A 23,663-nucleotide genomic window follows, 5' to 3' on the forward strand; every position below is an offset into this window, starting at 1 on the left:
ATTACTTTATTCCTGTACCATTACTACACTATCTTACTTAGCTTTATAGTAAGTCTATATCTCGCAAGCCAAATCTTTCCTTTATTTTTCAGATGCATCATGGTCATCTCGGTCCTTTCTCTTCCTAATACTTTTTAGAATTAATTTGCACTCCATTAAAAATCCATTGTCATTTTAATGAAGATGGCAGGAATTATACCTCAGGGAAGACCTGATATCTATATGATACGCATTAGTCCTTTGTACCCATGAATATGAATATATCATTTAATTATTTTAAAATATCTGATACAAGGGGTGTAGCTCAGTGGTGGAGTGCTGACTGGCATGTATGAGGCCAGTGCTGCCAGAAAAATTTTTTTTTGTTAGATTTAGTGTTATCGTGATATGATTGTTACTATTGTTCATGAAATCTCTTTTGAGATTTTTCTAGTTGTTTCTCTTACACAAAAAGGTTTATGTTTGCATATTGGTCTTATATCCAGCCACTTTGCTAATCTGTTTTGTTAGGGCTCAGAAAGATGATGATTCAGACCTGACCTTGTGGTGACCTTGGACTACAGGATTAGCCCCAGGTGTTCTCTGATTTTCGGCCCCTTCCCTCTGCTGTTCTGTCGCCTAATCTGTCTCCCATATTGTAGGGAGGGTTCTTCTGACAAAGAAGTTCCCTTCCCAGAAGAAAAACAGTTATGAAATTCACCAGGCAGGATCAACTGCCAGGAAAGAAGAGACTCGGGGTCTTTACTGTAGCACACCCCATCCAGACAGACTTTTCATCTGTTCTTCTGAGGACTGTTACCTTGGCGACTTTATCTACAGCATAAGAAAATCTTCCTTCACCTGTGCATTTCTTTCTTTGCTCTTGTGTTCACCTTCTAGTAAACCTAAGCCCCTAGCTAAACTTTTATCCTTTCTCCAATGTAGAATGTCATACAAACTTCAATCTTCTAACCCTTCTTGGAGGCTCAGAGTTTGTGCATGACTGCTGTGTTATGATTTTCCCCCATGCACATTAATGTATTTTCGTTACCTTTTCTCTGGTTAATATGGCCATAGTCAGATCATTTCAGCAAACCCTCAGAAGGTGGAAGGGAATTTTTTCTTCACTCCCTATAATTTCAAATAATTTTTTAAAACAAAAACCCATTATTTACAAAGAAAGATCATTTTTATTTTTTCATTTGCAAACCCTGTATATTTATTTTTCTTGTATTTTGCTGAAGGCAGAATTTTGATTGCAAATTAATAAAAGTACTGATAGTGTCATTTTCCCCTGATTTCTATTTAAAAGGAATGCTTATAAGCTTCTTCTCCCTTTAAGAGTGATTGTTTTCAGTGTATTACAAACAATCTTTATCAGATGAAGTAACAATCTCTTGCATAGTATTCTTTGTTTACTTAAAGTTTTATTATTGATAGGTGGTTAAACATTGTCTTTAAAAAAACTATTGCCAATATATATGTATTTCTTTTAAATTTGTCAACATGTAATATTTATAGATTTTCTAAAATTAAATCATCTTTTCATAAATCCATCTTCGTGTCATTGTAGTGTATGTGTATAGTCAAAGTTGGTGTAGTTTTTCTATATTTAGATTAGTGTTTTTGTCTCTAAATTCCTGAAATGAGCCTATAATTTTTTCTTTCTGATTTTTTTTTATATATATCTAAGGTGTACTAGTCTTAGAGAATGAGTTAAAGAGTATTGCTTCTCTTTGTATTTGTGAGTTTGAACTATGGGATTTTTTTGTCTTGAGAATTTAGTGGAACTATTTAACTTACAAATTTTTAAATGCTAATCATTTTATTATCACTATGGTTTAGATGCAGTTTGAGTGTGTTCCTCAGAGATTCATGTGTTGGAGGCTTGGTCCTCCACGTGGTGATGCAGAGGTGATATAACTTTTAAGAAGTATAATTTACTGGGAGGTCCTTCAGAGCTCTACCCTTGGAAGGGATTAAGACAGTGGAAGGGATAAAGATAGTTTTCAAGGGTCTCTAGTTAGTTCCAGAGAGAGGCTTAGAACTGACAGAGGCTCTGACATCCTGTCTGGCAATGTGATCTCTTTTTCTTACCTGATACTCCCACCATTATGATGCTATCTGTCATCATGTCTTCACCAGAGCCCGGCTGATGCTGTTGCCATGCCTTTGAACCTTCAAAACTGTGAACTTTTTTCTTTATAAAGTACTTAGCCTCAGGCATTGCAGTATGGTAACAAAAAACTAGTACAATTTGTTATAATACTTAGTCTCATCCCCAAGACACAATACCTGACACTCACAACGGAAAGGTTTATTTTTGCTTACAGTTTGTAGACATTTTAGATCATAGTCAACTGGCTCCAAGGCAGCGTGCCATGACAGAGGGGCCTGGGAGACAGAGAACTCAAGACAGGAGGGAGCGAAATAGATCCTTCCAAGTCACATCCCCAGTGACCCACCTCCTCCACACAGGCTTCACCTCTGAAACCACAATTAGTTATGAACTCTTCAGTGGACTAATCCACTGCTGAGTATCCCACCCCCATGATCCAGTCACCTCCCAAAAGCCCCACCTGTGAGAGTGATGAGGCTTTGGGGGGGGGGGTCATCCAGATATAAACTATACAAGTATTTGTGCTTTCTATTTCTTCTGGAGTCACTTATTATTTTTATTATTATTTTTTTTTTTTGGTACTGGTAATTGAACTCAGGACCTTGCACTTGTGAGGCAGGCTAAATCCCTAGCCCTGGAGTCACTTTTCTTTTTTTAATTAATTAGTTTATTCATGTGCTAAATTAAACATGCACTATCAGTGATAATATTTGATACGGGATTACAATATCTGTGGTTCTATTTAATCTTCATAACAATTTTGTGAAGACAAGATTACCAACTCCAGGCTATAGGCAGGAAAATGAGCTCTTCAACTAATTAGTGTGAAAATCCAGGCTAATGTACAAGTTGTCCAAGTATTTCTTCTGACAAGGTTACTGTCATGCTTGCCCTATCTATAATATTCCCCCCTCTGAAGAAGTACCTGTAACTGCTGTGATGGGGTAAAGGGCAAAGACAGGTCTGGCTACTTTGGCTGAAGAGGGTCGTAGTTGTGATCAGTGGTTACAGTTACTCTACAGAGAGTCTATCTAAAGGCCCTCAACAGGTGCCAGGCATTGTCATCTTGGTAGTCATATAGCTTTGAATATGTCCATCTTAGTATGGAATAGTCTTTTGGTCAAACACCTACATCTGATCCCAAGACATTAAATGACATAAAGAAAACTCTTTATTTGTTATCCTTTAGTAGGATGCCATCTCCAACCAATAATCTCGGTGGGACCTCCAAAATGATACAGGGGAAGAGATGTAACTCCCAAACCTACTAGATATCTGAAATGCGAGTTTGTGATCTCTAAAATCAAAGAATGAATTCCAGGAACAACAGAGGTTAAGAGTAGGAAAAATTTATTGGGAGAAAGAAAGCTTCTGCCTAAGAGAGACAGAAGGGGGATCGGAAAGTGGGTTGCCCCTGGAGTCACTTTTAATAAAAATATTTTTATAGAAATCTGTCAATGTTGAGTAAGTTTTAAGTAGAATTATGTTATTTTAAAAATAAGGGCTGATCAGGACTGGGGATTTAAAAATCAGGATCAGTGGTTCTGCCACCTGCCTTGGAAGTGCAAGGTCCCAAGTTCGAACCCTGGTACCAAAAAAAATATATGTATAAATAAGGGCTGATCATGATTGAATTTAAATTATAAATATTTTTGCCCTATTTCTTTTTCTTGCTGAATCTTAAAAGGGTATTATTTTTGTTAGTTTTTCTTCTCTTTTTTGTTGATGCCTGCTGGGATCTTTACTATTATCTTTCTAATTTTCTAGGAGTTTAGTTTGTCCTTTATCCACTTTTAAAGTTAGATATATAATGCTTTCATTTTTATCCTTGTTTTCTACTATAAACATTTAAGGCAATAAATGTTTTCTGCTATAAATTCTATTTTTAATATGTCTTTTAAAATATAACATTTCTAACAGCAGTACTTTTTAACATCAGCTTTAGAAGCAATAAAATTCCTTTTTAAACATAATTCCTAATAAAAATATTTCTTTTAACATAAGTACTATTCCTAGCAAAGGAATCTCAGTTCTCAACCTCTGTGACACTTCCTTTTCCCCTCCATTTCATCCTTACTTTATTTAGTTTTGGGGCTTTTAAAATTCCTTGCTTGCTGGGTATGGTGGCGCACACCTGTAATCTCAGCACTCAGGAAGCTGAGGCAAGAGGATTGCCACAAGTTTGAGGCCAACCTGGACAACACAGTAAGACCCTGTCTCAAAAAACTAATAAAATAAGATAAAATAAAATTCCTTGCTTATGTGAAAGTTCAACAACGTGATTTAAAAATGTTTTCCTAGGGCCGGGATTTAGCTTAGTGTTTCGGGTGCCTGCCTTGCAAGCGCAAGGTCTCAAGTTCGATCCCTGGTACCCCCCCCCAAAAAAAAAACAAAATAAAAATGTTTTCTACAGCATTTTAGCTTCAACCTGAATGGCCATACAAGCTTTTTATTTTTTTATTTTTATTTTTGTTTTTGGTGTGGAGGATTGAAACCAAGGCACCACCAAGCTGTATCTCCAGCTCGTGTTTTATTTTCTTGGTGTTTTTTTGAGCCTATAGGTACATTACAATTATTTTAAATTTATCTACTACGGGGCCGGGGATTTAGCTCAGCGGTGCCACTGCCTGCCTCACAAGCGCAAGGTCCTGAGTTTGATCCCCGGTACCAAAAAAAAAAAAAAAAAAAGCATTAAATTTATCTACTATGTAGCTCTGTTTTAGCAAGAGAACTCATGGTTCATATCGCTCAAGTTTTTTGTTTTTTTTTTGATACCGGGGATCGAACTCCGGTCCTTGCACTTGTGCAGCAGGCGGCGAAACCGCTGTGCTAAATTCCTGGCCCAATTGCTCGAGTTACTATGAGGTGAGTATGTCTATGGTTTCTAACGAGAATCACATGGTTTTGGTCCTTGCCATCTAGAATGTTTATAATCCAAGAGTTAAACCCTGAGGAGGATGCACATGCAGAAGAGCAAAATAATGGTACGTGAACACTTAAATTCTTCATTTATAGGATTGTGCAAATAAAAAAATTGAGGATATAGTCATTTTGGAGATGAAAATATGTAGTGAGGGTTAGTGACAAGCTCTGACACAGGCAAAGCATGGGAAGGTGTTCAGAAAACACTTTTCTGAATAATCTGAGATGCTGTAGGGAAATTTATGGGGATTTTGACTGCAATCATCCAGAATGTGGTTTTACTGCAAGTGCTGGGACTACGTTCCTTTTCTTGAAGATATGCTTCTAGTCTTTACACCTTGCTGTCCTCTTAGGCTCCAAGCCTGTCTGTACAGCCCTATGTAACCCATGGGGAAGTGGCCTTCTCCAGGCTTCTTGACATCACAGAATAGCTAACTGGGATAATAAGAATGTTTGTAGAGTAATTCATATTTCTACACTGTCACTTATAACTTCCTTCTCAATGGGTCTGTAAAAGACTCTGGACTTTTGCCCTTTGCTTTTCTTATTCTGGAGTTGAAGTGTACAAAAACAGCTTCCTCCCACAGTCCCCAGCAATTAACACAGAACAATAGGTGTCTGCTTACCTTAAGTGAGACCATTTCCCATTGGTCAACTGGCTGTGAAGTTAGCATGTTCCAGCAGTGGAATTTAGTTTAGTTTAGTTTTGTTTTGTTTTTGGTACCGGGGATCAAACTTGGGTCCTTGTGCTTGTGAGGCAGGCGGCGGAACCACTGAGCTAAATCCCTGGCCCCTGGAATTTAGTTTTTAAACAGCATTTTCCAGGGAGAGGGAGTGGGAGGAAGTCAGTTTGTTCATCGTGTTTTGCATCTGCAATGGCTGCCCACACTGTCTTTTTGCTGTCTTGTCAATGCTATTCACAAAAATTCTCTTACATGGAACAGTAATGGCTTTTTCCTTGCACTCCTATTGATTGTCTGCAGATCAGTATAACTCTGAGCCATTATAATCCCCACATGCCAGGAGAGAAAGTCCAGAGTGTAGTTGTTCTGGAACAACCTGGTCCCAGGCCTAGAGGACCAGCTCCAAGGTGCTGTGAGACTGAAGAAAGAGAGGTAGACAGATCTAGAGTAACGCAGAGTGGAGTTTATTGGGGGATTTACAGAAACATGGTCCTGGGGAGCAGCAAGAGTAGTTAAATCCCCACAGTTTGGATCAGTATTTATGGATTAGAACAAAAATGACTTCTTCCTGGCTGAAATGAACTTGGTTATTTTAAGATAATATCAGTCAGTTCCATCCCTGGAGCTAGGGTCCAATTGCAAAGGTCTGTTTGCCACTTTAATGGTTTTGTCTATTTATAGTTTGCTGGGAAGGTATGCAGAAAAGACCAGCTAGGGTCATTCCAGGGCAGTCATAATGGTTACCTCTGAAGATGGTAGCAGTTATGTCAAACGGAATCTATGTATTAGTGGACCAAAGGTTTGATTATTGGTGCAGGATGAAGTTCTGCTCATTCTCTCTTTAGAGGAGAGGTAGGTTCTCCCAAAAGTCCCTTTTTAGGTTGAATAGAAATTAAGAACTGATGTTTCATTGGTGGGCTCCAGGCCTTGATTAATTTGCTCTCATTTCTTTGGCTGTTCTGTGTTTTCACCTTAAACGTTATAGATAATGGACATATTTCTTGGTCTCATAATGTGGTACAGAAAGGTTGTAGGTTTTGAGAATTTAGAGAATTATCAGTTGTACTCCTAAAAGAGTGTTCCAAGCACAGTATTACAAAAATAGAAAGTTAATGAATGGCTTTTCAAATTGTGCCTCCATTGTCAATTGAATTTCTATAGCAATTGTATTGGTAGAGTTTATGGAGACTCCAAAATGTGTCACCAAGGATTGAAGGATTTTCAGACTGTATTTTTCTAGAGTTTAGCAGTTTAATTATATACATCTATCTGTATTCCACAAATTTCTAATCTACAAATAAATACCTTCTTTGAAGCTGGAAAATCTACTTCCCTACAATTAGAGCAGCATTTTAGTTTCTGGTCTGTCAGGCATCCATTTCTTTCAGTGGTTTTAGAACTAAACTGTTAAGTAATGTACAGAAAGCATTGTATACTATGAAGCACAATGAAAGTTACTTTTATTGTCTTTATATTCATTCACCTTTTGGATGTTTCTGACATTTTCATAACTGTATATCCCATTTTCAAATACTGTATAACATTCTGAAGCAAACATACTTCATAGATTTTATCTATGTTTTATGTCCCTCAGTAGTTTGTGTTTTTTTTGGTACTAGGGATCGAACTTGGGTCCTTGCGCTTACGCAGCATCCCTCAGTAGTTTATATCATGGCCTCAGGAATTAGAATGTGAGGCTTTGAATCTTGGCTCAGCCATTTTCCAGCAGTTTAATTGGGGTCAAATTACTTAATCTCACCTTGCCTCACCTTCCTTGCCATTAAAATAGTGATATTAATAATAGTACCTACTTCAGAGCATTGTTGCAATAGAATGTTGAATAAACGTCTGTTACACAATCAAAAGACAGACTATTTTAATGTATTACCACTTTTGTGAACTCTGGCTCTGGAAGCAATAATAATAAACTTTTGGTCACAAAAGATTTAGTAGTCCAAAGGAGCCGCAGGAGAGGACACTTCAACTAAATGTAACATGGTATTCTACGTGGGATTCTGCAACTGGAAAGGGACATTAGGAGGAGACTAAGGGAATCAGTGCAAAATATGGACTTTGGTTATTTTTTAAAAGTAATAAGACTAGGAAAATAAAATGTTTTCTGTTTTAAAATATCCCATTCCTCTGTCAGGAAATTTTAACCTTTTTCTTTTCAATCTGAAGGCTTGATCATTTTAGACTAAAATGAACTGACAACAGATAATCTAGGGAAAAGAACATGCAAATTTGGTGCTCACCTAAACACTAGGAGCTATTCACATTCGGTATGAGACCCAGAGAAAGGCAGGGTGGCTACACTTTAGACTGGGCTAAAGAGAGCAACAGAGATTTGGGCATCTGGGGAAAGGGAGCCGGCAGAAGAAGGGGCCACGGAGGAAGGTACACAGCAGGTAAGAACTGGCTTGCTATGCAGATGAAGTCCCCAAATAAGGGCCACTTGTGTTCATCTCCTGGGCCGTGTCAGAATCCCAGACTTTTTTGTGTGTGCAGAGACCTTTTCTGGGCAGAAAGGAAGGTACCAGATAGAACATCCACTGGCTGTTTACTTCAGTAATGGAGATTTCCATCATACGTACAAATTTCCTTATAAAAGGGCAACCTTTCAGAGTTCATCTTCTGCCTGCACAGGTCTGCAGTTTCAGTGTGTTTGAGGATAGCAAAATTTAAGGTCCCACATTGTTGAAAATAGAGAATTGGTAAAGCATAAATAGAAGCTGTCCCCTTTTCAAAGATGACCACTCTAAGTGGTTTGGGGTACATCATCCTAATTGCATCATTTGTATTTATCTTTGTAATATTTGATCTATTTATTTACTCATTGAACAGATGGGATCATGTGCAGAACAGTTAATGTAGACACCCCCTCCAACACTGTATCATCTCCATCACTGCAGTCTCTAGTCCAGAGCTGGTCAGCTGGTTATTGGGTGCCAGTCCATGAGAGAATAAGGTACACTGGACCCTCGAGTTATGGCCAACCTGACATAGGAACAACTTGGGTTACGTCCAGAATTTTAGTTTTAACCTATGACCAAAGTCTTGATTACAGCCTGAATGCCGGCCACTTGTGCTTCCAGATGGTGTCAGATACAGATTTAACCTTGAAGGAGTTCTGGAAGAAACGTGACAGCATCCTTTCCTGTGTGGGGTTAATTGAGAAATCCTGGGCCAGTGCCTCTCTAAGGACACTGAGATCTGCCTGTATACAGGATAGAGACTTTGAAGCTGTGTAGAGCAGCCTGAGCCTTCAATTGACCAACTTGAGTTACAACCAGCCCTCGAGAATGAATTAAGTTCATAAGAGAAGGGTCTACTGTAAATCGTGATGCTGCTTCCTTTATCCAGAAAGTCTTGCTACAAATCATTGTCAGCTATACCAAACAATACTTGGTGATATGATGCTTTAGATTCTCATTCAAGCTCTTCATCTCAATGGAAATTGGTAACAAACAGTTCGTGACCTTTGTATGAGTGGTACTGGTTTGCACCCCTCCATATAGATACAGGAGCTGACTTATCCATTTAGTGGCTATTACTGTTTCTTGTTCTTTATTTAGAATCAAGGTTGTCTCTCACATGTACTAGTGTCAGTGCTCACCAATAGCCATCTTTGTATTTTAATCTGCATCAGTTTCAGGGATCAGATTGTTTTTGGAGAGGTGACATGGTGTAGAGATTGAGATCTTGGATAAACCCAATTCAAACTACGGCTATTCTGGAGCATCAGATTTTTGGTTCTTTGGATTTTTATTTGTTTGTTTTTGTTTTGCATTACTGGGTATTGAAGCCAGGGTCTTTACACTAAGATACATGCCTTTCCCTTTTTATTTTTATTTTGAGATGGAGTCTTGCTAAGTTACTAAGTTGTGCAGGATGTGCTTGAACTTGTGATCCTCCTGCTTCAGCCTCCCAGAGTGCTGGGATTACAGGAGTGTGCCACCACACCTAGCTTGGGGCCTCAGATTTTTAATCTAAAAATGAGTGTGATGAGTGCATCTATTTGTTTGTTTGTTTGTTTGTTTGTTTTTGAGGCAGGGTCTCATCTCCCTTTGTAGTTCAGGCTGGCCCTGAACTCACTATGTAGCCCAGGCTGGCCTCAAACTCACAGCGATCCTCCTGCCTCAGCCTCCCACATGCTGGGATCACAGGTATGCGCTACCATGCCTGGCTAGAGTGCATCTATTTTATGATTACTGTGAGTAGTATTAAAGATCATATTGCTAATATATGGGGTCCAAGGCAGTCTCCCTAAAAAGGAGATGGAGACCTCAGCTCTCCCCCACCTACAGAGTAGGTTCTTGACTGCTTTTAGAAGAGAATTACAAGATTCATCACTGAAGGGCATAAACAGGTTTATCAGAGAGAGTTACACAAGTACATACACACTCGGAAAATAGAGCGCAGGTTCTCAAGAAAGAGGCATGTGATGGTCTGGGGCTGGGAGTATTTATGTATTTGGGTGGTGTTCTCAAAACAGATCAGCTAGGAGAGCCATGGAGAACCTTTTAGAGGTTTCGATGGTACAAACAGCCGACTGCTGCACAGGTGCTGAAGGTTCGCCACCACAAGTCAAGGATGTGTATTTCTAGTGTCTGTCTGTTAGCCCTATGGGCTAGGTTAGGATGCAAATCATTTGTATGTGTTTGAAGATCAGAGATACGGTATTGGGTAATAGTGTTGTTTCCTGAGGGTAGGAGGCTGTGAATCTGTGGATCTCTTCTATCAGGGGAAGAACACAGGCTCAGTTGACTGGTAAAAAGCATGGCCCCAATTTTGCAGGCTTTTCTTATCTTATTAAGACTTAGTTAATTTGTGTGTGTTTCCTGAAAGTGGGAAAAAAGCACTGTAACTTTCGGTAACTTTGAGTCTTGGAGCTGTAGGTTTCTTAAAAGTAAAATTTAAAAACTATGATTTTCCTTCTCTCCTATTTTTTTTCTTCTCTCCCACTGTAATATTTTTAAAGAGTTTAGCACTGTTTTGCCATTTAAGAAGGGCTCAATAACACTGAGCTGCAATAATATCACTATTATCAGACACTGTGGTCCAAATGAGTGACAGTTTATTTCTGAAATAACTTAAAACTTATTTCCAAAGAGGTTGATATTTATTTAACAGATTTAAACCTTACAAAGCAAACACCAAAAATTTAGATTTTAATGGTTCTGTAGAAGAGTAGTGAGAGACATTTAGCCTATCACCTTAAGCTATAGTGAGCCCAGTTTTGGTTTGTTTGTTTTTTTGTGGTGGTACTGGGGATTGAACCCAGGGTCTACACACAAAGCTACATCCACAGAACCCCCCCAACCCTTTTCAATGTTTTTATTTTGGTAAATTGCCCAGGCTGAGCTGGCAGGATCCTCCTGTCTCAGCCTCCCAGAGTGCTGGAATTACAGGAGTGTGCCTGCCATCACACCCAGCTTGAGCCTAATGAGTTGTGTTGGTAGATTTTAAGCCACAGAGGTATAATTTGTTACCACTTCTTACATCATTGTTGTTAGAGAGCCTCCAGGGATAGTGAAATCTATTTTCTGTATGTGTATGATTGCAGCTGTATATGTAGATCTCCCTGAGTTGTTCATTAGGGTTTCCAAAAATAAATCATCTGTCAAACAAATGAACAGAATGCTTAATTATTCCATTTGTCTGTCAAAGCCATCAATTTCTCTTTTGCTTCCCAGTAGAATATGTATGTATGGTGTCCTAGTACATTTAGTTTTGCTGCAACAGAATAAGCATAGACTGGGTCATTTATAAAACATGTAAATGTCACAGTTTTGGAGGCTGAAAAGTCCAAGATGAAGGGCCTGGAATCTAATGAGGGCTTTCTTGGTGCCCTAGCCCATGGTAGAAGAGCAAAGAGAAAGTGTGGGCTGAGAGGAGAGTGTGCAAGCACATTTACAAGCAGGTGAGTGGAAATCAAACTTAACCTTTCCTAAGAAGCTCACTCCAGCCGTAAACCATTCTCATGATGAAGACATACATACATGCATTCAGGAAGGTAGAACCCTCAGGGACCAATCATCCCTACAGGTTCTACTCTTAATGCTTGCACTGGGGATAAAGCTTCCAACACATGCTTTCTGGGGCACACATTCAAACAGTAGCATGCAGTGTGTATATACACCTGTGCTGTGTGGGTATAGTTCTTCCTTTCCTTTGAGCGGGGCAGGAACACCCAAGTCAGACACTCATTAGATATCTTTGATAGCAGCTTATTCTCCTTTGGCTTCCTTAATGTAAGTCTGATATTTTTTTCCATGTTTACCTCTAGGTATTCATTGTGCTAGTACCTTTGTAATTTTATTGTCTTCCTAAGAATAAATCAGAAAAAATCTTGGGTTTGGTCTGGTATTTGTGATCTGATGCAAAATGTGTGCTGTGTATGAACATTTGATAGTTATAATATGAATGTTACCTGGAGGTTATTGCTGTTACTGTCTTCAGTACCACCAGCTCACAATTACTGTATATTCTTTTTAAAGGAGGTTATCTTGGGATCACATTGCAGGTGGGGAAAGTGAAATTCAGAACTTAGAAGCTGGGTAGTTTCTCCAAGGTCACAGGACTATGAAATTGTGGAGCCACCAGGTTTAGTCCTATGCCCCAACCATCCTGGAGGTGGGTAAGGACACCACCTTACAAAATGTAAAATGCTTTAACTGTATGTCATGCTTATTTTCTATAAACCTGCAGAAATAAAACCAAAAATGAGGAAGAATGATTGCCATCTTTATCTTAACGTTTATATTAATTCAGATGGAAGATTGTCTTTATTGTTGTCCAACAATTATGTGGTAACATTGAGTTGTTTGTTAGCTCATTACAGTACAACATCTGTGGATCTTGAGGAGTCTCTTTATGTACCTTTAGTAAGGGCATCTTGGAGCTGGGGATGTAGCTCAGTGGTAGAGCATGTGGTAGCATGGTTAGTGTGCTTCAGGTCCAGATTTGATCCTCGGGACTGAAGAAAAAAGGAAGAGAGGGAGGGAGGAGTAAAGAAAGAAGAGCACTTTGGGGAAAAGTATTTAACAAGTCATAAACTGGAATGAATAGCTGGAATTAGTGCTCCACTCCTGGGGCTACTAAGAATCACTACCTGGGCTCCTAGGTCACTGGCCAACAAACTTTTCTAGTTTTCAAAAAAAAAAAAAGAAGAAGAGTCCTCTCCCTATCTGGATTTTTGGCAGGGTGGTGGTGGTGGTGTGGCATTGTATCTTTTTAGCTGGTTCTCTTGTTCCTCTTTGCATGGTGCCAGGACTTCAGGTAGAACCACTTATACACATCGGAATAACCTGAAGAGTTTGTTTAAGTGCTTCAGGGCCTCACCCAGAGACTGAGAGTTTGTACTTCTGACAGGTCTGCAGTGATGAGTCACTGGGTTAGAGACCACACTTTGGGAACCATTGCTGTAAAAATCAAGGCAATTTTGTGGTTTCCTTTGGTTAGCCAGTTTAGATGCTAGTTTCCCTCCCAGTTTCCCTAAAATCTTTACCTTTCTTTTTTTTAACAGTTCCCCTCAGTTCTTGTAAATGATATCCAATCATAGTAATTTAAACTAAGATTATAGAAAATGCATGCATCTTCCTGCCTCTTGCTTTGCTTTTTCCTCTCCATTTTCATATTTTGTCACTTCCTCAAATTATAAAGAGCCTTTTCACATCACACGTGACTAAGCTGAAAACTAAAGTGGGAACAAGATGAGCACTTGAGGAATAAAGGTTCAATTTCCCTTTAAATCTACATGTGCATTCGAACTAAGCAAAAGGAACACAGGGCAATCAATATACATGCCTTAGGAGACCTCCATTACCATGCTTTGGTTTCCTACCATCACCAGCAACTCTTGGAATATCAACAGACTTGACACCCAACTCTGGAACACCTCAAGTACCAGTACTTTGTGGGTTGTGACTATTCAAGGTATATAAGAACAGTTTTTCTATAGACAGGAAATTTTATTATATTTCCACGAAAGCATTTATTTGATGTTTTTAATTTTTTTATTTTCTAAGAAGAAATGTTTATTTCAGCTCACAGTTTGTAGAGGTTTAAGTACATAGTTGGCTGACTCAGGCAAGGTGGCATGGCAGAGGGGCATCACAGAGGAAAAACAGAACATGGTGTGGCAGACAGAAAACAGTCTTGGTTTGTTTTTTAAATCCTACTTCCACTACCACTTTATAAAGGTGCTTTAGCATGGTATGTTAGTTACCTTTCTGTTAGTGGGACAAAATACCTGACAGGTACAACTGAAAAGACAAAAGATTTATTTTGGCTCATGATTTCAAAGACTTCAGTCCATGGTCAGCTAGCTCCAAGGCAGAACCATCACGGCAGAAGGATATGGTGGAAGGAAACTGCTCATGTCATGGTATCCAGGAAGCAGACAGGTCAAGGAGAGAGCTAGAGCAGAAGAAGCCAGTGGCCAGATACAGTCTCCAAGGTCGCACCCTCACATCCCACCCAGACACACTTCCGAGTGTGTTTTACTAATCTAGGCATCTCAAGCCAGTCAAGGTGATGGTTAAGATTCATCATCATACATGGGAACTATTATGTATGTGAGGATTAGAATCTCAAGTCAGACAACAAGGAGAAAACTTTAACAAAATCACCTTTGAACATCCTCAAATCAGCTGAGTGCAGTGATGCATGTCTGTAGTCCTATCTACTGTGGAAGCTAAGACAAAAGGATTGCTTGAAACCAGGACATAGCAAGACCCTATGTCAAAAAGAAAAAAAAGGAAAACCCCCAAGTCACCAAGAATTGAATGCATGAAAGCTCAAAAGCCAGAAATTAACTTATGTCCCTCTTTACTTTTATGCTATGGCTTCATACTTCCATATGGTCAAGGTCCACTTGAAAGAGGAAATGGATGTTGGAGAAAATAAGATTTTTCCTTTCAACCTTTCCAAGTAAACATAGGCATGTAGTTAAATTGCAGTAAGTGAAAGGTACTTGTAATACGACTCCCTTATATTGTTCAAATAGTTGAAGCATTTGATTCTGGGCCACTGACAGAATTTTTTAAAAATCATGCTAGATTTAAATATTGATCCATTCATTCAACAAACAGCTATTGAACACCTCCTTTATCAAACTTAGGCTCTTTAAGTCACCTGATTTGGTTTATAGTAGTAGCTCAGGCAGTATTTATTGGATGAAAAATTAATGAACAGTCAGGTATGATGGTGGACACTTGGCAATCCCAGCACCTGGAAGGCTGAGGCAGGAGGATTGCCTTGAGTTTGTTGCCATCCTGGGCCTACATAGTGAGACTCTGTCTCAAAAAAGAAAAAGAAAAATTAGTGAAAAAGTCCATGTCTTTTTGTGGTTCATGTCCCAACTTTAAAGATGGAGAAATAACGATTAACTGTGTAACGTGTTTTAAGTTTCTTACATTTATGCAAACAGTGTGGAGGAAGAAATTAGTTCTGTGTGGGGGAGTGTGATAGACTCATGAGAGAGACATTTGAGCTAGACTTTGATGGATGAGTAGGAGTTTTCCAAGACAGGAAGAGCATTCGAGGTAAAGAGGAGGATCCGCCAATGATTCTAATATACTTGCTTTTCAGGGATTAAATGCCCTGAGCTGAGGTATAATAGCTAACAGTTATTTGGTGTGCATGATGCACCTGGTAGTGTAAGTGCACTTTACATGTGAAGTAGGCACTACTAACTCCATATTCCAGTTTAGAAAATAATTGAAGGTTTAATTTTCCAGAGATGGCATTGCTGGTGAGATGACAACCCTTATGGTATCTGTGTAAGAAGTTTTAGACTTTGGGCCAGTGGCACCGTGCCTGCCTGGCAAGTGCAAAGTCCTGAGTTTGATCCCTGGTACAGGGAAGAGGAGGCAGTTTAGATTTTGTGCACAGTGGGGAGCCATTGAGGTGGATGTAGTCAGATGTGGGTGTTACAGGGTAAATTTAGAAACTGTGAGTGAAGGGAGGTCAGTTCAGACATCTTATACTTTTCAGTAACTTCTTGGAGGTTTCAATTCCATTCTTGATTTTGGGAGGAGAAACCTTGAGGGGTACAAAGAAGACGGGAGAGATGGAATCAAGAGGCTTGACCCAGGGAAGTAGAACTGACTATCGGGTTTACAAAATGGTGATGTGCTGGAAGGAAATGGTATCTACCAACCTTGTGTGGGTTTTGGTGCATATATGTATTATCTAAACTACAGAAGCAGATTAGTATGTGTATATGATTTATAAATACAGAATTGGATGCACATCGAAATTATACTCACTTTTATGGGGTACACCATCAAAACAGTTTGGAGGTACCAATCCAAGTGTAGCTGAGAGATGTATCATTGCCCAGTGGTCAAAGGGGTAAGAAAGATTAAATAGGTGAGGTGGTGACCTGTACTTGTACTTCTGTAGGTGACAGTTTTCTTTCTTACTTTTTGAATCAGGTTTTTGTATTTTGGAATAACCCCAAAACATTAAACTTAGGATAAAGGTACTAAGGAGGAACAAGGTGATCCATTCTTGTTGTTGTTCTTTTGTTTTGTTTTATTTTGTTTTGTTTTTTGGGTGCTGGGGATTGAACTCAGGACCTCACACTTGCCAGGCAGGTGCTGTACCACTGAGCTACATCCCTAGTGGGCCCTAAACCTGTTCCATTCTTATGGGAAAGATTGGGTCCTGACCACTTCTTAGAATTGGAGAATATTGGAAGTAGAATAGGCATTAAAATGCCTCCTTCTTGCTACACTTGCAGAATCTCAGAACATAATCATCTGGCTTTTGCTTGAACCCAATTCACAAAAAAGTTGAGACAGATGTTAATTGGTAGAGTTCTTCCACTTAAAAGGTACAATTTACGTCCCCCACATGCAACTTCTACACTTTTCCTCCCCTTAGTTACAGAACCAGTGACCCTATCCATGGTGCTGTACAGTTTTTCAAGGCTCCCCTCCGTGCAGTCACATTGGATGCTAACAACTCCTCTATGGAGTGGGTAGGCATATATTTGCTTTGATTAAATACATAAGGCATTTGGAGATTATGGTCCAGCTGATGAGCATTCTAGTTCTTTAACACACCAACATTTGTCATTCACAATTTGCATGTTCTATAGAGAAAGTATTGTAGCACCAGGAGCCAGCTGACCTGAGTTTCAATTCTGGTTCTACCACTTTCTAGTAACAAGAGCTTGGGTAAGTTATATTGTCTCTCTGAGCTGCAGTTTCTCATTTATCTATGAAATAGGAATAAGGTTTTCCTCCTCTGAGCCCTATTGGGATATTCATTGTACTTCATTGTAAATGTTTAGCTTATGTTAAGTGTGCAATGAATGTGCATGTCTTACCTTTCCTATCCTGGTTCAAATTTTTAAACTCTTTGGGCAGGGCCGGGGATTTAGCTCAGTGGTTCCACCGCCTACCTTGCAAGCACAAAGAACCAAGTTCGATCCCCAGTACCAAAAATAAAAAACAAAAAACTTTAAACTCTTTGGGCAGTATGAGGTTTATTTATTTATTTATTTTTATTTTTTGAGGTTTATTTTTGTTAAATTTTCTTTTTTTGGGGGGTACCGGGCATCGAACTCGGGCCCTTATGCTTGCGAGGCAGGAGGCGGAATCACTGAGCTAAACCCCTGGGCCTTTGTTAAATTTTCTATCAGAGGTTCAGTGCCATTGTATCAGTCTAAAAAGGTTACTTTGGAACTTAATTCTATCACTTATCTTTTAGATGTTCCATAATCATGAATATCATATTGATTTTGAAAAGCTAAGAAGTGTATTTATTTCAGAAGTCATGAAAAGGTGTATTATCAGAAACTTAAGCTATTTCCATTTTAAGAAAATTGACTCTATTAATAAATATTAATTTGATATGACACGAAATAGGTCACCTTACTGCCATGTGACTACATTGGTACTAAATGAGAAGGAATGAGGCTAGATTTTCTTTTTAATTTGGAATTTTTCCTTCATGGAATGATGTGATGATTTGGAATTAAGCGTTTGAAGAAGGAGCTCTTCCAGTCTTCCAGTGGAGTCTCTTTCATCCCTTCATTCTTCTGTTCTGTCTGAAAGGAAAATACATTATTTTCAGCATGAGAAATCTGCCACTTTGAGGCAGATTTTAAGTCTTGATTGAAGTGAAGGCCCTTTGATACTTTCTAGCTAACGTTTAAGTGTGTATTTAGTCTGCCAGATTGAGTTTTCTAAGGACTCAGATCCAGTCAGAATTTCTTGCTGTTACTGGCACATGGCTCAGTTCCTGGTATTTGTAATGAAATCGTGCCTGTTGACTGAATGAAATGTTACTGGTTGCTATATCTGTTGAAATTTAGTGCATGTGAGTTTTTGGGTACATCTTGGGCATTTACTGTGATTCTTTTAGTCAGATAAATACATGCCAGGTAAAATATATAAATTAAGAAAAAAAATAAATTTCTTCTTTTTTTACAGAATTTTTTTGACTACCTTCCTCAGTATAGACAGTGGCAATATGTATGGCTGTGTGTATGTGCCTTAAGATCTTTTCATATATTCTTTTCAATTTTTGTCTAATATCAACATTTCTTCAAAGATGAAATCTTTTGTCATTGTTTGTTTTCAAATTTTTCCCCAGTATCCATTTTCTAGCAGCTTCCTTGGCTCTTGAGGGACATTAAGCATGGAAGAACTGAAGACCAGACACAATGTGGGTAAGGGTATCTCCACTTATGATCCTGGTGTTTTTCCAAAAGTAGTACTGAATCATTTGGGAATGATGGATTACAAATTCTATATCTTTCTCATGTCCATAGTGCAGTTGCTTATGTGTCCTAATTTTTGTTAGGATAAGTTCTCTGGTAAATGCTCTACTGTTAAATTTTAGTCACTGTTTCTAAAGCAGTGTGTTCTGTATGCTGAATCACTGATCTTTCCATTTTCTTCCACCATTTTGGTATTTAGATGCCTCAACATCAGTCTAATCTAAAGGGGAAAAAATTCCTAACGTCCTGACTTCCGGCAGAAAGTATTTGCATTAGAGAATTCCAATTTTACTGATTCCTTTGTTCTAGAAAAAAAAATTCAAATATTTGCTACTTAAGTTTTTCTCTCTCTGTATCCCACTTAATGCAATAAACTGTCTTCTTTAAAAACATATTACATGTCATATAGCTGAGCAATTTTATGCACAGGTGGGCCACACACAGTGAGATGTGATTTTATATTTCTAGGGGAAATTTTTAAAAAGGATAATCTTTGATGCTGTTGAGGATGTGGTATGATAAACATAGTTTATCTCTGGGAGGGGAAGTGTAAATTGATGCCATATTTTTGGAGTGTAATTGGAACCTGTAATCTCACTTTTAGAAGTATATCCAAAGGCTGGGGCTATAGCTTAGTGGTAGAGTAGTTCAGTGGAAGAGCATGTGCTTAGCATAAGTGAGGCCCTGGGTTCAAGAATCCCAGCGCCACATACATGCACATGCAAAACAGTCAGAGATAGGAATAAGGATTTATGCATAAATGCATAGCAGTGTTCATCATTCACCATAGTTCTTTTTTTCATTCTTTCTTTCTTTTTTGAGATAGCTTCTTGCTATGTATTCTAGACTGGCCTTGAACTCAGTAAGTAGCCCGGGCTGGCCTCAAACTTGTGACAATCCTCCTTCCCCAGCCTCCTAAGTGGTGGGATTACAGGAGTGTTTCACCATGCCTGGCTCATCATACTTTTCTTAATGAAAATTATAAGCCACGTAAATATCCAAAAGTTAATAAATAATTAAATATGGTACATAAAAGTGCCAGAATATTATGATTATGGAACCATTAAAAATTATGACTTTGAATATTATTTTAGGACAAGGAAATTATTGGGCTATCCCATTAGGTGGGAAAAAATTAAACAGTGAATAAAATATGATATACACCAAAGTACTGTAATTCTTATTTCTGAGAAAATGAGATAAATAATTAAAAAATCTTCTTTGTATATTCTGGTATTTTCTTTAATAAGAATGTACTACATTGATGATTAAATGAATGAGTACATTTGAAATATTAGAGTGATGGGCCGGGGATTCAGCTCAGTGGTTCCATCACCTGCCTGGCAAGTGTGAGGTCCCAAGTTCGATCCCCGGTACTAAAAAACAAAATAAAACAAAATAAAATTAGAATGATACCTGCTACATTATCTTATAATAAGGAAAGTATTTTTAAAATCCACTCTAATTGTAATTATCTAACCATTTGTTTAATCTCTGTCTTCCATAGACTGTGGTTCTTAAAGATCATATCTGTCATATATGTACTAGCTCTGGCATCAAGCACGGTACTTCGCAAATAGTAAGTGCTCAGTCAGTATTTGTTTGGGCCCACAAAGACCAGATTTCTGATATTTTCTCTTATTATAGTTTCTTAGCAGGAAGAGTAGCAATGAGAAAGCTGTTAAAGTGTTAATGCTCCTAATTGAGAATTTTTGTGCTCTTATTAGTGTTGGAATGCATGTAAATGAAGAAACTGCAAGATGTTAAATGGTGTGTTGTTGGACCAGAAATGTATTTATTGATACATGTTTATTAAATATGTTTATTATATATATACTGGTATTGAGATCTCTTTTAAAATTTTTTCAAAAGTTATAGTTTTCAAAATTTAGAAAAAGAACTCAATAAATTTATGACAATAAAATTATGTCCACTATATGTCCACCACCTCCGACATCCTTTTGGACTAGGCCTAAGATTACAACGTTAAGCAAGAAAATGCACATTTTTAATAGCCTGGAAGGCATTTTGGTGAGATAACAGGAGCATATTTGGTTATGGAGCAGTCCATAATTCTATAAAAGGACATAATTTGAATCTGTAGCTGATTATAACTTTAAAAGTCCCTATAGTATACCAAGTTTCTTAATTGTAAATAGTTACTTCCTAAAGCTTGCCAATCACTATGAAGTAATGAAATGCAACAAGAATTACCGGCTGCTGTTTGTAAAATCAAATGATAAAATTCCCTTAATGAAAGTAATGTGCTGACTGTAGTATTTATTCTTCAAAACATAATGATCATGTGCATTGTTATCTCTGAGACAGCTTTGCAGAATATGTCTTAAATATACCAGAGGAAATCAAGAGTAATGTGCTTTTTCAAAGAAATGTGTGTTTATTTACACGAAACCAACACAAACAGTTTAAAGATCCCTTTAATAGAGATTTCAGTTTTATAGAGTTAAACTGGGAAGATTGATGAAATGGGAAAGCAACTGTCATTTTTGGAAATACAAGAAACTTAGAAGTACAAACTAAGAAACGCACTTGGGAAAAATACTAATATCATGAAACCTGGACTTTGTCAAATTCAAAAGACCTTGATATCTACTTCTTAGTGCTTTTTAGAGTCCTAGAAATAATGTTGAGATAGCATAGGATAGAAAAGAATAATCAGGAAGCCTAATGCAATCAAAACCTCATAGCCTGGTATGGGAAACAGCATTTGGCAAAGCCTGCTAAGCTACTGTAAATGAATGTTAATCATATTTTATCAGCCGCTTGTAATATCTTTATTACATAATTTGAATATTTATGACCCTGGAAATATGTTTAATGGTAAAATTACAGTGTTTATGGAACTCAAATTCCAGAAAGCATTCAACCTTTTGATGGAGAATTATGTTTAAATACTACAAAATTCAAGATGTTTCTGTCATTCAGGAGTAGTTTATACCCTGTGGGACAAGAATCTTTTCTGACTTAAAATGCTAGGACAAATGGAGTAATGTCTGCAAAAATTGACTTTAAAGGCAAACATGTGATTTAGATAATTTATTAGATCACTAACTACAGCAAAAATAGATACCAACTACAGCATTTTTAACTTTTTAGGGCCAGGTACACTTTAACTGTTTTTTCAATATACTTTATATTATTTTGGTTTACTGCATCCTTATCTGCTTGGACATTGTTAATGAACTTTTCTTTTCCTGTATGAACCGCACTTAGGAATTGAACAGCTTCTGCTAAAGATCCCGTAATACTGAAAATGAAAATAATGGGTGGGAATGCCTCTTTAGTTTTGTAATCTGTACTTACATTTTCTGTGTATGTATTTTTGGGGAAACTTGAGTCTGCTTTCTTCTTTGCAAACTTAAACCCATAAAAAGATATTTTCCCCTTTGAAAGGATTTAAATGCGCTTGTTTTTCTGGAAAATATAATCTAATAGGAAAATACAGTTCATATTAGAACTCAAAAAGGCCTGTAATTAAGATGTGTCTCAGTTACATTTTTTTCTGTCTTTTGTTAAAATGGAAACAAGGACTCATTCCAGTAAATAAAATTGTTATGAAACATTGTTTTCAAAGTTGGAATAATGTTATGCCTATTTGGTTACTTTATTTTAGTTGTATAGGATATTAGCAGATTATCCTTTTGTATCATTTGAGTGCGGAATTTTTAAAACATTTCTCTTCTGAGGTTAATTTAGATGGGTGGTGGGTGGTATTTGTTAGGAGGGTGAGGTTGGGGGCCAGAATGTTGAAAACAAGTCCTAGACACAGCACTTATATAGCCTGTGTACTATCGTTCTAATCAGGTTAGCAAATCCCCGTCTGCCTCAGTCACCCCCCCTTCAGCCTCAGTCACCCCCCCTTCACGATATTGTCGGGAAACAGTGTTACCTGAGATCTTCACCAGTACCTGGAAAGTGTGGAAAATATATACCTGGAGTGATGATCTTGTAAGCTATTACTTGATGCTAGAACCTCTTTATGTTGTGAGATATTTCAAGCCCTTTGCCTTTCCACCATCCACTTTGGGAAGAATTAGCTGGTCAGGACACCTTCCTTTTATTTTAAAAAATTTCCTTCTCTTAGCATATTAATTAAAATTATTGTTATTTTTTAATGGTAGCAAAGTTTTATTAAAGTTAAGAAAATAAACAGGCTCTGCAGAGCGAATTTGGGCCAAGTGAAAGTAGGAAAAGAGGTATACCCTTCAGCGTGAGGGCAAGCCACCATGCCTGAAATTAATTTTAAAAAGCGTTTAATGGTTGCATATATTCTTACTTCTACTTATTCACCTTTGCTGAGGGGTGGGACAGATGCATGGTATTTGCAGTTCTTTCCGACCCTTGTGACGCCACTGTATTCTTGTCACTTATTCACGATCTGTGTCATTGCTCAGTGCATCATCACTCTTTTTACTTGAGCCAATCAGTTATCTTTTAGATGAAATAATAAAAAATATTTTATATTATACTCATTTGTTCATTATGCAACATTCTTCGCTTCATTCATGGATATGCAATTTTGAAACATATAATTTTTCTTTGAAGAATTTTTTTTTGAGTCATAGTCTCAAGGTGGCCTTAAACTCACTGTGTGGCTCAGGTTGGCTTCAAATTTAAAGCAATCCTCCTGCCTCAGCTTCCCAAGTGCTGGGATTACAAGCATATGCCACCACAACCAGCAGAATTTCTAACATTTCTTGCAGAAAAGTCTCACAATAAATTGGTTTTTTGTTTTTGTTTTTTGTTTTTGGTACCGGGTATCGAACTCGGGTCCTTGCACTTGCGCAGCAGGCTGCGAAACCACTGAGCTAAATCCCCGGCCCAATAAATTTGTTTTTTTAAATCACTATTTTTCTTTTTTTTTTTTTGGTACCGGGGATCGAACTGGGGTCCTTGCGCTTGCGCAGCAGGCGGCGAAACCACTGAGCTAAATCCCTGGCCCCACTATTTTTCTTTCACTTTTAAAGGGTAATTTTGTTGGATGTGTAATCCCAGTGAATTTGATGGGCAGGAATTGTTAAAATAGTGTGGGTTTGTTTTTTTTTTGGTACCGGGGATTGAACTTGGGACCTTTCGCTTGCGCAGCAGGCGCCAGAACCACTGAGCTAAAATCCCCGGCCTAAGGAATTGTTAAAATAGATTGCCAGGTTTTTCTAACACTTCTTCTTGCTTCCATGTTTTGCATGGAAAATCCACTATA

At 38.0% G+C, this 23,663-nt stretch overlaps 1 protein-coding gene across 7 annotated transcripts in view; it reads left to right on the forward strand.

The window, feature by feature from the left end:
* Srgap1 (SLIT-ROBO Rho GTPase activating protein 1) overlaps positions 1-23,663 on the forward strand; it is a 308,189-nt gene that overhangs the window by 12,234 nt on the left and 272,292 nt on the right. The window contains exons 2-3 of one of the 7 annotated variants that reach the window (XM_021241530.2): positions 18,316-18,391; positions 19,950-20,021. The exons of 5 other annotated variants lie outside the window; for them this stretch is intronic. The gene's annotated coding sequence lies outside the window, so the exon portion shown is untranslated. Of the gene's footprint in view, positions 1-18,315; positions 20,022-23,663 lie in introns of all 7 variants that reach the window. One more of the 7 variants, XM_087192363.1, reaches the window with a different exon arrangement.

This window comes from Heterocephalus glaber, unplaced genomic scaffold (genome assembly GCF_053883595.1).
Source record: "Heterocephalus glaber isolate CG9 unplaced genomic scaffold, H.glaber_assembly_v1.0 deba00001569, whole genome shotgun sequence".
NCBI lineage: Eukaryota > Metazoa > Chordata > Mammalia > Rodentia > Bathyergidae > Heterocephalus > Heterocephalus glaber.